This window comes from Erpetoichthys calabaricus, chromosome 7, assembly GCF_900747795.2.
Source record: "Erpetoichthys calabaricus chromosome 7, fErpCal1.3, whole genome shotgun sequence".
In the NCBI taxonomy this organism is placed as follows: domain Eukaryota; kingdom Metazoa; phylum Chordata; class Cladistia; order Polypteriformes; family Polypteridae; genus Erpetoichthys; species Erpetoichthys calabaricus.
The window spans coordinates 135534880-135549796 of NC_041400.2; the positions used below are offsets into that span (position 1 = coordinate 135534880).

Genomic DNA, 14917 nt, shown 5'->3' on the forward strand with positions numbered 1-14917 from the left:
CTTCGGTGCACCTCATTTGATTTTTTCTGGCAAACAAATTTTCAAAACAAACCGTATTTTACAACTCTAATCAGAGTCGGAGTAATAACTATGTTGGGGTGGCGGATCATGTCCTGCCAGTCCCCGACTGGTGCATGGTTGATTAACGTTAACCACAATGTTGACGTTTGGTTCAACGACCATTTCTATAGAATCCCAATCCATATACATCAGATTATAGAAAGGTTTGGTGTCCACTGGAACCTCAGTCAAATTGGCTGATTGCTGGGCATGTTCTGCTTGGTGGTCCATATCAAAAATTGCATTATATACACAATTTCAAGTGAACACTCGATCGGGCCCTTTAATGAGCATAACTTGTGCAGGTGTCTTGATGACTTTGACTTTAATTTTGTCCTTGTTCTTTCCTCTTGAGAAAGCAACGTATAATTGGCCATGTTCAAATACTGGCTGTGGCAAGTAAATTCCTACCTCATCAAATGACTGACCTTGTGACTTATTAATGGTCATTGCAAATGCCAAGGTCAGAGGAAATTGTCGCCTTTTCAGTTGAAAGGATAGATCAGTCTCTGATGGTGAGAGATCCAATTCTCGGTATAAGCACTGGTTTTCTAGCTGCTTCACCTGTCAGGACTTTAGCAGAAATATAGTTTGCAAGCAAGCCTTTGACAATTAATCTTGTGCCACTGCACAGACCCCTTTTGGGGTTCAAATTCCGAAGGAGCACCTACTTTCAGATACAACTCATGAATTGGCATTCCAGATGAAGTAAAAGTATTTAAGAGCTTGACGGGATAGTTTGCATTTTCTTCCTCATTGTCAGACACAATTGAGTCAACACTGAAGTAAGTTCGTCTTTCTCCTTAGAGACGTGTAAGTACTTCTGCATTTATTCTGTGCACATCCTCATTCTTTGGAGTAAGAATGGCACGGTTGGCAAAGTTCTTCATATCTTCAACTTTCATTCTTTTAGGGAAAACCAAGTCCACCAAATTTCCACTTTCGATAAATTGCAGTGGAACTTCAATCAAGGTTTGAATCGTTGGTATGCTTTCCATCGCCAAGGTTGAGTAACCATTCTTGGTGCTCAGCTTGGCCTGGAGCAAGGTGCATGTTGGTTGAAAGTTTAAGCGTTTTAAACTTTCGCCACAGTTTGCCCATTTTTAGTGAAGCTTGAACAATCTACACCCTGTTTCCTTTCTTAACGACAGGAAGTATTTGGCGAAAGTCACCTCCGAGAATGACGACCTTTCCACTGAAACGTTCGTCGTTGTTCATGAGGTCACGTAAAAGTTCATCTACTGCTCTCAGTGCATAATGTGGTGTCATTGTGACCTCATCCCAAAGAATGACTTTTGTCTCCCTGAGGAATTGTTCTGTTAGGGATGTCGGTTTTATACTTGAACTTGAATTGTCAAGCAGTGGTACTGGCAACTTAAACGTTGAATGTTATGTAGCTCCCAAGGGTAACAAAGTGCCTGCTATTCCAGTGGACGCACAGCACCGAATTTTCATTTCTAAGACAGTTACATGATGGTATAGTGTTTCGTACGTGAAAGTTTTGCCACTTCCACCTGGTCCATCCAGAAAGAACAGTCTATCTTTCTCTTTATCATCCTTTACTGCTTTCATTATTGATTCAAATGCAGCTCTTTGCATTGAATTAAGCTCCACTATTTTCTGGGATGCGATGTCCCGTGATGCCTGAAAATTGATCTCAGGCTCAAAAGTGTACCGACTTGCGCCAGATGGGGGTTCCGGCAATCTATAGTGAGCTAAATTTTTGCCATGGATAAGCAAGGTTTCCTGAATATCAAATAGGGCTTTATATTCAGCATTTTGTGTATCATAGCTTCTATAGGTAAAGTCTTCGATCATTGACTCTTTGTGACTTTCCCACAGAACCCTAGCGTTCTTTGGTTCACAAAAGACACAAATATATGCAAACATTTGCCTTACTTCGTATGGCATCTTGCATATGGAAGTCTCAGTAAGAGTGTCATCCCACTCTGTGTCATCAGCAAGCAAGTTCCTTGCTGCTGCAGCTTCTTTGAAGGTTGGGTATACTACACCTTCATAGGTTCTTAGATATTCAAAAGATGTTGCCTTTCTTAAATTAAGTAGAAGCAAACAGAGGTAGTACAACTCGCCTTGTCTTGGAGAAGCAGTGTACATCCATCTAATTTTATTAAAAGACCCTTGTCTTTTTTTCCAAAAATGTTTCTTCCTTGAGCTTGAGAATTGGCAATGTATGTGTAGTGCTCAGGTATTTCAGTACAGGTTACGGACATCCGACCTACGACTTACGAACGAGGCCACAGTTGTGATGCATGCGCCCCATTAACTGCCGCTCCGTCATCTTTGGGTGGAGGACACTGCGAGTAGTGGCTGGAGGGGTGCGATTTCGCTGCTCGCGCAGTGTAGTGTCTTTGTGTCCCTCAGGAGGCTACCAGCGGCAAGCGAGCAGTGACCTGTGGTCCATAGTCACTGGGGCCACAGCTATCGCTCGTGTGCAGTACGGAGGCTTAATGGGGCGGTTCGCTGTCCGCCCACTACGCCACTGCAGCTACTGCTCCTGATTGGACGCAGGCTGGATGCAGCGGTATAGGGCGTTTCACTGCCCGCCCACTACACACGGCTCCCCCCGAATCGTTTTCGGTGGGTGGCTGGTAATGCTGCAAGCGGTGACCTGGTTGTGGCTGAATGGAGGCCATTGAGGGTGAATGGGGCGGCAGGGGGTAGCATTGTAGTGTGCTTCGGGTGGCTGCCTGTTGAATGGGGGCAGTGGTGGGCGATTCACTACGCGCCTTTGGCCGCACCGTGTTCATTCTCCGTGGGCGGACGCATGCTGCAGACTGCATACTGTAGTGGAGGTGACTGTGTAGTGGGTGGGTGGTGAACCGCCCCTCACTACTCCCATTCATTCTCAATAGCAAGCCTGCTTGTACAGTTATGTACATAGCAGGAAGTTGTCTCTTGTCAGTACACCAGACATGCTGACGAGGGATGTCTGCCTGCTGTGATAGCTGTACAGTGCTGTGCAGAAGAGCTCATCTTAACCTTTTGTCTTCACCCTTCAAGAATGTCTCTGAAACACAAATCTGATGCAAGTGCTGGTGATACAGTAAAGAAGAGAAAAACCATCACCATTGAAAATAAAGTAGAAATAATAAAAAGGTCAGAGAGAGGTGAAACTCCATCATTCATTGGCAGAGCACTTGGTTACAGTCGGTCAACAATAGCATTTATTAAAATAATGTACCTGTTCCGACTTACATACAAATTTAACTTAAGTACAAACCTACAGTCCCTATCTCATACGTAACCCGGGGACTGCCTGTATAGAGGTACTGCCTCGCATGTTCATCGTCTTGGTTCAGCTTGAAATAAGCTATGAGCTTGTCATCCCTTTCTTGCAGGGCTTCAGATTCATTTCCATCTTGGAAATATAAAACCTGTTCACCAGGTAAATGCAATGGCAATTTCTCAACACTATGTGATTGTTTGTGCATGTCAAAGGAAAATATTCTCCAAATTGCCTCGGGAGCACTGACAAACCTGGAATCTAAAAATTGCTTGACTTCATTGTGTTCCAGTGAGCCTGTGCCATCATTTTGCAGAATTTCTATATTTGCACAATCATGCCCTTTATAAACGTATTTAAATAAATACTTGACACTTTTTATTGAAACACACACTTCAACGTTAATGTGACAGTTGTATTTCAATAGCAGATATTGATTATACGGGACGATCCATCTGTTATCAATATCATATTTTCCTACTGCAAATCATACTCCTGTGTTGGTTCTCATGTACACCGGGTACCCATTTACATTAGGATTTGTTTCATTGTTAAACTCTTTGGGATACTTCTTGGTACATTCTCCATCGGCCATACATTGGCAAGTCTTATTTACGTCACTACATGGTCCATACACCATATGTTTCATGACAATTGCATGAAGTGTTGGATGTAAATTTGGATCTGGTATTTCTGCCGATACAAATTTGTCCACATCTTCAGCAGATCTGGCTTTGTCATCTGCTTCCAGAACAATCAGAATATGTGCATGTGGCAGTCCCCTTTTTTGGAACTCGATAACATGCACATGAGCTGTCGTTTTTCCAAGAATATGTTTCTTGGTTATGTCATCTAATAACTCTATTAGCTTGAGCTTAAATACTCAGGCTACCAAGTCTGGTCTGAACTCAGGTTTCTGGCCATTCTTTAAATTTTCAGTGATTTCTTTCCATTTAGGATTGCACGTCATTGTTATAAACAAATCCGGCTTTCCATGTTTTCTAATTATTGCCATGGCATCTTGATAATGCATTTGCATTGCTCTAGGGCTTCCAGCAAAGCTTGAAGGCAGTATTATCTTCCTTCCAGGCTTAAGTCCCAAATTCTTTGCACGATTCGCAACCTAGTCATGCAGTGCTGTGTAGTTCTCACACCTCAAATCTTTCTGGTGCTGTTCAATGTAGTAAAGCCTATTTGCTTCAACTTTACAATAGGCGTCTACAATATATTGCTGACTAAGTTTGCCTGCATAGAAAAGGGGATTAAACTCCGGCCTTTCGTGAAGAAGGTAAGAGTAATACATTAGCTGGGTTACATTTTTCCCATTTCCATATTGTTTCATATTAGTAGTCCATCCTGGTTCCGCAAAGGGAATGAGTAGTGGATATATTATTGCGTCTAACCCAGAATGAAGAATACTCATATGCTGAAATGCGTTTGTTGATCTGGACTGCACTCTGAAATCTCTTTCGAAAGGTGGTCCACCATCTCCACTTTGAAAGACAATTGCTACCTCGTTATAGCGGGGAGCACTGTATCTTCTTTGATCGTCATTGCGATCGTTTATTAATGCCATGCTGATTTGCTTTGGTTGACATCCTTCGGCTAACGCCCTTTGCTCTTCTTCCTGTTCAACTTCAAACATCATTTTGTATGCCTGAGCATACGGGTTATTTTGACTCATGAAAGCACTCAACTCTCTCATGAGTTCATATTCGCAACCGCTGTTTGTCAATAGTGACATTCTTTGATCAGTTACTTCGTCTGGGTCTAATATATAGATTTGAGCAAATTTTGGTGTTTCACCCTCTCCGGGATGCAAGGGTCCAGACTGATCGTATATTTAGCCATGTATTCTGTAACAATATGGACCATGGCCTGGAGGCAGGGATACTTGTGTGCCCATGGATGCACAGGCTAATGCACTGTTGTACTTTCTGATATTTTCCAAGAAGTGTTTGGAGTTTGGGTCTAAATATGTCAACAGGTTCTTAAACCTGTCAGGGTATCTGTAAGGGTTAATTCGAACTTGACCTTTATGGCAGCAATTGTATTCTCTACCTTGCTTGTTCTCACAGGTGAAGTTGAATGAGTTGCAATGTTTGCACAGGTTGTCAAATGCACCAGAGTGGTGCTCCAGAACTTCATCCTCAATAATATCTGTGTGATTGCACATGGCAATGCCATGCCGCTGAGCATTTTCACGCCACAAGGCACGGGCTGCTCGATGTCTTTCAACCCATGCTGCATTTGTGGCTGCTCGAGCTTCTTCAGTCGCTTATGCACGGCTGGCACGATTTCTTTCAGTGTTAGTAGCATTTGTAGCCGTACGCTGCTCATCCGTTTGTTGTGCACGTTGTGTACGTCTGGTCACATTAGCAAGTCTACGTTCCTCGTCAGTCATGTGACTTCATTTCCTAAGCATCCTTTCCGCGGCCACTGCTGTTGTGGCTGCATTGCGATCGTCACTCATTTTAGATCTGAGATTGGCTAAAATTTAAACAATGACCGTTGTTAATACCCAGCCATCATTACTCATGCTTCTAACTTGTATTGAGTCGAGGTATTGACATGAACACCATACATACGGGGTATTGACGCGAACACCATACATACGGGGTATTGACACGAACACCATACATACGAATACTATCAAATTATATATAAGGATGCTTTTGTGGAAGAGTTACTATGAGTCCCTTACATTTCATAAATCAGTTTTTTTTCCAGTAAATGTAGCAGTCTTTACTAAATGCCACAAAAGATTATGATGATGACTTTAAATATAAACCTGTGGTACAATTCAAACAGGTCTGACCTCATCTTGACCTCACCTACATGCCTGTTATTGACAACAGCACCTCTCTGTTATCCAAGCTAGAAGTTTTTGTGTGTATTTGGGGGGGGGGGGGGGGGGGGGGGGTTCTGTTTGCTTTTATTATATTTATTTATTTTGGAGATTCTGTAAGTTTTCATTTCCCACTTGGGACAAATAAAGTATAATCTATCTAAAAAAATTGTTAGTATATTTTGTCACTGCAGGGCATTCTCTTGTAGCAGGTCTCCTGCTTCAGAATTATGGCAAGATTTAAATTATGACAAGACATAAATTATGTCTTTAATAAATCAAAAACAAACTAGGAGGGATGAACAAAAGCAGAAAAATATTCAATAAACAGAAATAACACCAGGCCCTGAGTAGCAGATGCCTACACAGGTTTGGAACATCCAGCCCCTCTGATGTGGTTCCTCACTTATTTGCCTACTTCAAAGAACTGCACAAAACACTAATTTCACCTCCCACTAGTAAGGTGTCTGTTATCTCTCACATTCTGATCCCACCCACAACAAACCCCTTGCTTTGAGCTGATTTTAAAGCCCACAAATTGCTTTGTAGATGGAGGATGAGCCTACAGTCTTCAGGCTACAGTGTCCACCTGCATCTTAATGCCGCATGTTTAAAAATGTAGGAGAATTATCCTAAAAATTAACTTACAATTATCTTCTAAGTTCCAATGATCCATTCTTAGGATGCCCATGCTGGAATATAAATGTTCTTAAATCCTGCCCACTTATGGCATGTTTATTAGTCACAAACCATCTTAAAACTGTGCAAACATACATAAGTGCATTCTCTCCACAAAGAGATCATCTTCCAGTACCTTTATACTGTACGAATGGTATAATGCGATATACACGGCAATAAACCACTAATAATTATCCTTGTTAAAATACCAGATGAATGCCAAGTTTAGAGGAAAAACAAAAAGTTCTCTTCAAATGAGGCCCTGACAACAGATATAGATGTCATAGATTTTTTTTAATTGGTACCCTGTATACTTAGATTACTAGAAAATCAAAATATGTGACATTGGCAGTCAAAATCTGGTATGATCATGGCTTGATTGAACATAGTAAAGCTCTCAAGGATGCAACACATTTGCTGGCAGATGTCCATAAGGATGGTTCTTGATAGCCAATTATGGCTCATGAACCTTTTATCATTATTAGTGAATAAGTCAACCCAATCTCTTAAAAGTGCTCTTCGTAAAATGCACTGGATGCAACATCCTCTAGTAAAACAACTGCTGTCATCATTCCATACATCTCAAGCACATCTGCTCATATACAGTATATAGTTAAAACACTACTCTAATTAATTAATGACGGTAGACCAGTGAGGTCAATGTGACATTTTAGATTACTGTCATTTCAAAATAATGACACAAGTGGAAGTATTTTGTTATAGCCCACACAAAAACCACTGTAACACATTTTACTATCGCAAAAGTTTTTTTAAATGGGTTTAAACAGTTCAATAGTCTTTCTGCATTGCTACATCTGAATGTTAATATTATTGTCATTTTGATTGCTCTTTGCTGGCTTTTCTTTTTTGCTTAGATTTTAAGGTTTTCATACCTGATGTTAGCAGAAACAAAGTGTTTATTTTTAATGCACTTTACTGTTTCCTATTGCTTTTTCATGGATCTTCTTTCAATTTAAGGTTTTATACATTCAAACCCATGGAGTTGCAGATCAAATCTGCTTGTACAATCCTTTATTAATGAGGCCTTGCCATCTCCGGAAGCCTCCATTCTGCCAGTCTTAAAAGAATAGCACAGTCCTGCCTATTCTGATCTTAAAACCGTGCACTACCACTAAATGGGCTACAAGAAAATAACCAGCCATAATCATTAAAAGGCCATTATAGTATCATTTGTCACATCCTGGGACCATGCACAGCCTTCTATCAACCGGAAGGAGCTTTGCCCTTCTGTTAAACCTCCCAGTCCTCTTTCTTACCCTGATATGGTTAGGTATTCCTTGTAATTGTTGGATTGTTTGTCCACAATAAATAATACTTACTTCTAACCAGATGACAATTTCCATTCTCTATGTATGGATTGCCATGCCCTAACCCATTTCTCACCCACAAATCAGTAGCCTTCTGGACAAAGCCATACACTATTAACATTTGTATAGTACACCTAAAATCATGTTTTAAGACAGCAAGGGCCCAATTCACTGATGCATGCGTATTATTTAAAATCACTTGCATTGAATGATGGAGTCACAGTGGCAGTAAGGAGACCAGGGTTCATGTACCAAATCCTCCCTGCGTGGAGTTTTCATGTTCTCCCCATGTCTGTGTGGGTTTCCTCTGGGTGCAACGGTTTTGTCCCACAGTCCAAAGACTTGCAGGTTAAGTGGATCGCCAATACAAAACTGGCCTTAGTATGTGGTTTGGGTATGTGTATGTCTGTGTATTCGGGGAATGGGTGCGTATGTGTGTTTGCTCTGCGATGGACTGTCTATGCACCTGTCCAGAGTTTGTTCCTGCCTTGCACCCTATGCTCGCTGAGATAGGTTCCAGCAAATCCCCCCTCTCCACCCCAGTCCTCTTTAGGACTAAGTGGGTTTGTCAATGAATGATTTTCAAATGTGCACATTGTCTGATACATTAAATGTAAAACAATCAGTCTGAACCCAAATGCAAGACTAAATTTATATAGTAAAAAAATAACCTGTGCAAACTTAGTCGGGGTAAGTTCCTCACACAACATGAATAAAAATGTCTCCTGACTGAAGCTACAAAAAAAAAATCCATCCCTTCTTCTCTAAAAATATACATAAGATTATAGACAAACATTTTGGTAGTCAATGCTTAAACATGAACAAGCGCAAAGCAAAATATAATAAAGCCAAAAATTAAATATAGGAAGAAGTGGAAAATTATAAAATGAAAATTAATTCCACTGTAAAAGCCCAGCTCTGTCAGCCATTAATTTCGTAATTCTACAGATCAAGTAATAATTTGCTTGAAATTTGAGCATGGCTTAAATGGCAAACATGTTAAAAGTTGACATCCATCACAACTCCATGATGAAGGAAATCACTGTAAAACTGAAACACTTAGGGCACAGAGGTATGGCAGGTGGTAAACACAAAATGGTAACAGAGGACAGACAGGACAGTATATTTGCAGCCTGTGTTGGGAAAACAGGGAAAGCCGGATATGAGCACTATGTGTACGCAGAAGTTGTGAGATACTAGGTGAAATAGAAGTCACCATAAAGCTGTTGAACAAATTTCTCTTTTTTAGTTCAAGGGTAACTGAGTAACAGATAGAAGCAAGATGATAAGTTATGGGTTTCATTTGAAACATTTTCATCTAACTAAACTGTGCAAACTCTTTTCATAAAGGTGTGAGGTGGGTGTTAAAAGTCACTTAGCACCACATGAGTGGTACTTGAAAACACTGTAGGGAGCTATGAAAAGAAAGGTAATGTAGCACAGAATGTACAATGTCCATGACACTTCTACAGTGAAAAGACATGAACCCATATACAGACATAACATTCATTAACATGGGGCATAAATTAAAGAAAGGCAGATTTTGTGCATGTTGTACTTCAAGCACCCTTTTCATTTTATGAGTAATGAAAAACATTTCTTGAAAAATACTAACATAAAAATTAAAAATGCATGTTTCATGTTCAGAGTTGAAGTACCTTCTAATGTCTGCTTGAGATGACCACATTGTTTCATTTAACTCAAAGTGAACTGGTGACTCTCAGTTTGCCTGGTATAAGTGGAGGTAGACAAAGAACCCATGTCCCTCCGGAGTTGGCTCCTACTTTGCACCCGATGCTGCTAGGATAGGCTACAGGCACCTGACAGTTTAAACTTGGATTATACGTGTTTAAAAATTAGATTGATGATTGATAATCTTTTGGTTTAGCTAGTCCTAAGGAAGCTACGTTGTTTCCTTATATCTGTTTCAATATCTGAAAAAAAGCTGGCTTTCACTCATTACATTAGTTTTTTTGTTTACCATGCTGTATGTAAGCACATGTGTGTCTTTACTGTATGCCATTTTGTATTTTATCCTCAGTTTTATTACTGTATAATTAACTAGGCTTAAAAATGAAACTGTGCTTTGCAAGAATTTAATTAGCTATTTTATGAAGGCAATGTCTAATTCTATTAAGCCTGCTATAGCCAACAAATGAAACAGGATCTTTTCACAAATTAAATAAATGAAAATATACACCATACAGCAGGCCTGTATTCAAAGATGAATCATAAAGGGAAGTAAATGTGAAATCTGTCTAGAAAAGAAATTAGTTAAATGCTGAATTTATATTCAGAATTGTTAAAAGTTAAAGAAAATCACAATAGGCACTTCAGATCTGAAAGTTCTGAGCACTTAATGTGTAAACTCTCTGATAGCAAAGTGTAAAAATATAGTCCCTTTACTTGAATTATTTAAGCATTACTAGTGTAATTATTATTATTATTATTATTATTATTATTTATCTGGCAGAAGCCCTTAAAAGATGAGCCTGCAAGATCTGGATGAAGTCCAATTCATTCTATAGTTCAGGGGTCTGCAAAGTTGGTTGTTAACAACCATAGTGGCTGCAAGGTTTTTGTTCCATACCCAGTTCCATAATGAGATGTGAATTATTGCTGTTGAAGCACTTATTGCTCAAGCGACATTTTTATGCTTCATTTTAGTTGTCCCACTTGTGAAGATTTCCCACCCAAGATCAATTATTTTAGTCTTAAACAGTTGCATTCACTGTTTTGAATTGCTCCTTATTAGCAATAAGATGCAAATGACAGATGAACCAGTAGTTCTTCATCTAACTTGTTTAAATTTACACCTATGTGTACACATTGTGAACTATTTGGTTTATCATAAAATGTTTGATAGTAAACTGATGAAAAAAAATGTGGAAGACTGAGAATTTCTAATCCGCTTCAGGCTACAAATGATTTGACTGATATCCTCGGAAAGGAAAAGAACTCTATGATATATGAATGACTTTATATATATTTAGAGTGAAATCACTAACATGATATAACATTAAATCAGATTTACTATTGACAAGGATTGGTTGTTAATTAGGAAATCAGGTAGGAACAAAAACCTACAGCCACTAAGGCCCGTCAGGAGTGACTTTAATAATAATAATAATACATTTTATTTATATACCGCCTTTCCCATGCTCAAGGCACTTACAGAATATAAGAAAGAACGGCAGGGTATACAGTATACTGTACAGCATTGTACAAACCAAATAAATAAATAAAGAAGATTACGACAGTGAATTCAGAGAAAAAAAACAGACAACATAATTGGTGGTCTAGCACACACACATAGGTTACATGAGCATCTTGACATAAAGGTAAACTGAGAGAAGGGTAATAAAGTCAAGCTGAGCTAAAAGCCTTCCTGAACAGATGAGTTTTGAGTTGTTTTTTAAAAGAATTCATGGAGTCAGCTGACATGATTAATTTCGGTAGGTCATTCCAGAGTCTGGGTGCTATACAGCTGAAGGTCCTGTCACCCATGGAGTGTAGATTAGTGTGGGGTACAACAAGATTGCCGGAATCAGAGGACCTTAATGGGCGGGCAGGCACATAGTGATGGAGAAGATCACTGATGTAGTTTGGCGCGAGGTTATATAAGGCTTTGTAGGTTATTAGTAGGATTTTATATTTGATTCTGTAAGACACAGGGAACCAGTGAAGACGGAGCAGGATGGGTGTGATGTGCTCGCTGCTGCTGGTTCAAGTAAGGACTCTTGCAGCTGTGTTTTGAATAAGCTGGAGCTGTGATAGAAGATTAGAAGGGGCATCTGCAGGATGTGATAAAAGCATGGACAAGATTCTCAGCATTAGAGAAGGAGAGGAAGGAGCGAACACGGGATATGTTACGGAGGTGAAAGTAAAAAAGTTTCTTATTGTAATTTATGTGGGTGGAATAAGAGAGGGAGGAATCAAAAATGACACCAAGATTTTTTACAGTAGAGGCAGGTCTGATGAGATCACCGCCAAGATAGACTGGGAAGGAGCTCATTTTATTAAGTTGCAGTTGCAAAGAATTAGACATCCCTGGTAATAATGCTAGGAAAATGATTTGTTCAGATTCCTACTGGCGACTTGTATTGACAATCTTTAAAATCCAGGCAGCGTGTTGCAGGGTGCGCGACGAATGTATACCTGTGAGTACCTGCTGGTTGCTCAACAACGAATTCGAACCTGGATGCAATAATACCTTATACTTGTTTAGACTGTTCTTGTTAGAAGAAAACAACTATATTTTTAAAAGGGGCAGCTGTTTCTTTGGAGATGCAGATTCTTGAATATCTAAAAATGTTTTCTATTCTTTGCAACAGCACAGTTGGAATTTTAAAAGCTTGTCCTTCTCATGTCCACTTTGTAAACCTCAAGAGAAAAGTTAAATGTTAAGTAAGCAGTAGGTGTCGCCATAGTTCCTTTTGGAAAATCTCGATTTTTCGAGTAAACGCGTATACAAACAAGTGATCTACTTAAAGCAAAATACTGCGTGTGAACAGAGTTGGACGTATTAAAACATTCTTACATAAGGCCATACTTGTTTTTCACTAAATGCCTTGATGACGATCATATTTACAAAGAAAAATAAACCGATTCATCTTAAGGGTAAAGCCCTATTTGCATCTCTATTTTAATATCTGCGCGTTTACGTAGATGACGCGAATAACAAGGACAGGGTCCTACACATCAGTCTGCGCAGTCGAAAGTCAAATCCGGAGATGATAGAACAAATCTGTAAAGACACTGCGAATACGGTAGATAAAATCTGGGCGCTGCACGTCTGCAATTGAACATTTGCACAGTGTGCGCAAGTAAGACTATAAAGTTCTGAAATTGAGTTCAAGGAAGGACGAATTGTGAAACTCCAAAGTCGTAATTGCAATAAATGCACACTAATACTATGGAATGAGGTACAGACAGAGTCGAGATTAATTTTTAAACTCAGTATTTCTTTGCATGTAGAATAACAAAAAAAGTGGCTGGAACTAAAATGTGGGCAAGGAAGTAAAAGTCTGTAACAACCGAGTATGGAAAAACGCGTACAGGTCCTGCAAAAGTTGGCAAAGTCCACCTACAAAGCACACCCTTCATCGGGGTTTAAACGCCGTGACATTCTGACAACACTCAAAGAAACTCAACGCGGAAAATCGAAGTAGACAATATATCACGCTCTGGAATTTGAAGCACCAAACCCACCTGAAAAAAATAACATGTAATGTCACTTTTCTGCATACGGCGACAGCATGTTTGTAAATCGAAGCTGCTCCAATCCGCAACTATAAAAGACTTGGGCAGTCACACGCATGCGCACATTGAAGCCGCCGCCTCCCGCTCGCTGCTGAATGTGTTTTGATATTGTTATTGCGTTCATGCTGTGAAGGCTTAGGTAAAAATTATTATAATTATTATATGTTACTGCTTTAAATTTACGTCCAATAGCACAAATATTCGTTTTGCAGTGGGTGAAAGCGCTGTTTGCCTCATTTCCTCACTCTCTCTTATATTGCTTATTTTATGGTTACACTATATAGGCTATTTTCATGCATGAAAGTAGCCCGAAGTGATTTACAATAATAATGACTAAACAGAGTTACAAAAGAAAGTAAAACTAAAGAGCAGTTATTCATAAAAGTAAAGAACTGTAATGTCTAGTTAGTAACATTATTGTCAGTTGACCAGGGAGGACAGGAAAATAAAAGTCCCAGTTGGTGGGACAGTGGAGAAAATAGGCCAAAAGACCTAACCAGCCCCTACCAGATCATTCTACTGTCCATGATGTGTCACCATTAAAAGGATACTCATGTGGAGGTATCTTCATTTTTGCAGTATTTCAGGTGGGTGCAGCATACTATGGGTGCAGTGCTGCATAGCACCACCACAGAATAATGGAAAAAAATAAAACATGCAAAAGTAGGGATTAGTGACCAACATATAAAGGAACAAATTTCTTCCTCCCCTCCATATGAAAAAATGTCAGCCATTTCCTAAGTGATCAACAAAGCCAGATTAAAGAGGTGTGTTTTTAGTAGTTTTTTGGGGGTCTTCAACTGTATTAGTCCTGCATATTTTCAACAGTGAAGCATTCCAGATTTTTGGAGTATAGAAACAGAACGCCTCCTCACCAGTTCTTTTGTGCTTCACTCTCTCAGCATTCTGAGTAATCAATATCTAACATTATGATTAGGAATGTAGAGGGAGAACCAGTTTAAAATATAGGAGTAGGTGCTTAGAACCTTATGTATAATTAAAAGTATTTTAAAATCAATTCTAAAGGACACAGACAACCAGTGTAATGATGCTAAGACTGGTGAGATATGCTCAGCTTTAGTATTGTAGTTAAGTCTTACTGCTGTGTTTTGGACTGATTGCAGCAGAGTTATATACTGTATATATACTAGAGGGCTTTGCCCCCTACTCGCTTTGCTCTCCAACCCCCCGGTCTATGCTTTGCGCCAGCCACTTCATATCTCTACTGCTCGCGTATGTGGATTTCACTTTCATTAAACTACAAATCTTTTAATTCTCACGAATACATCTCTTCATTGGGAAGAAACACTACTTTTCCCTGATGGCAATACGAATTACTGTAGACGATCTACAAATCTCCGACTTAAAGTTTAAAGTCAAAAAATATCTACATACTTCTGTCATATCACCTATGTCCATATATTCATTCGATCTATTTTCGCTGTTCCGTTATTTCACCAAGTAATAATTTCTGTGTGTTAGCATTAATGTGATCTT

At 39.4% G+C, this 14917-nt stretch overlaps 1 protein-coding gene and 1 pseudogene across 2 annotated transcripts in view; both read right to left on the minus strand.

Moving 5' to 3' along the window:
• The window catches only part of si:dkey-190g11.3 (uncharacterized protein LOC567059 homolog), a 49295-nt gene extending 35838 nt beyond the window's left edge, over window positions 1-13457 (minus strand). For both annotated transcript variants that reach the window (XM_051930182.1, XM_028805429.2), the window contains exon 1: window positions 13370-13457. The gene's annotated coding sequence lies outside the window, so the exon portion shown is untranslated. The remainder of the gene's footprint in view (window positions 1-13369) is intronic.
• Window positions 319-5048, minus strand: LOC114654162 (uncharacterized; annotated as a pseudogene).
• Window positions 13458-14917: the final 1460 nt, after the last annotated feature.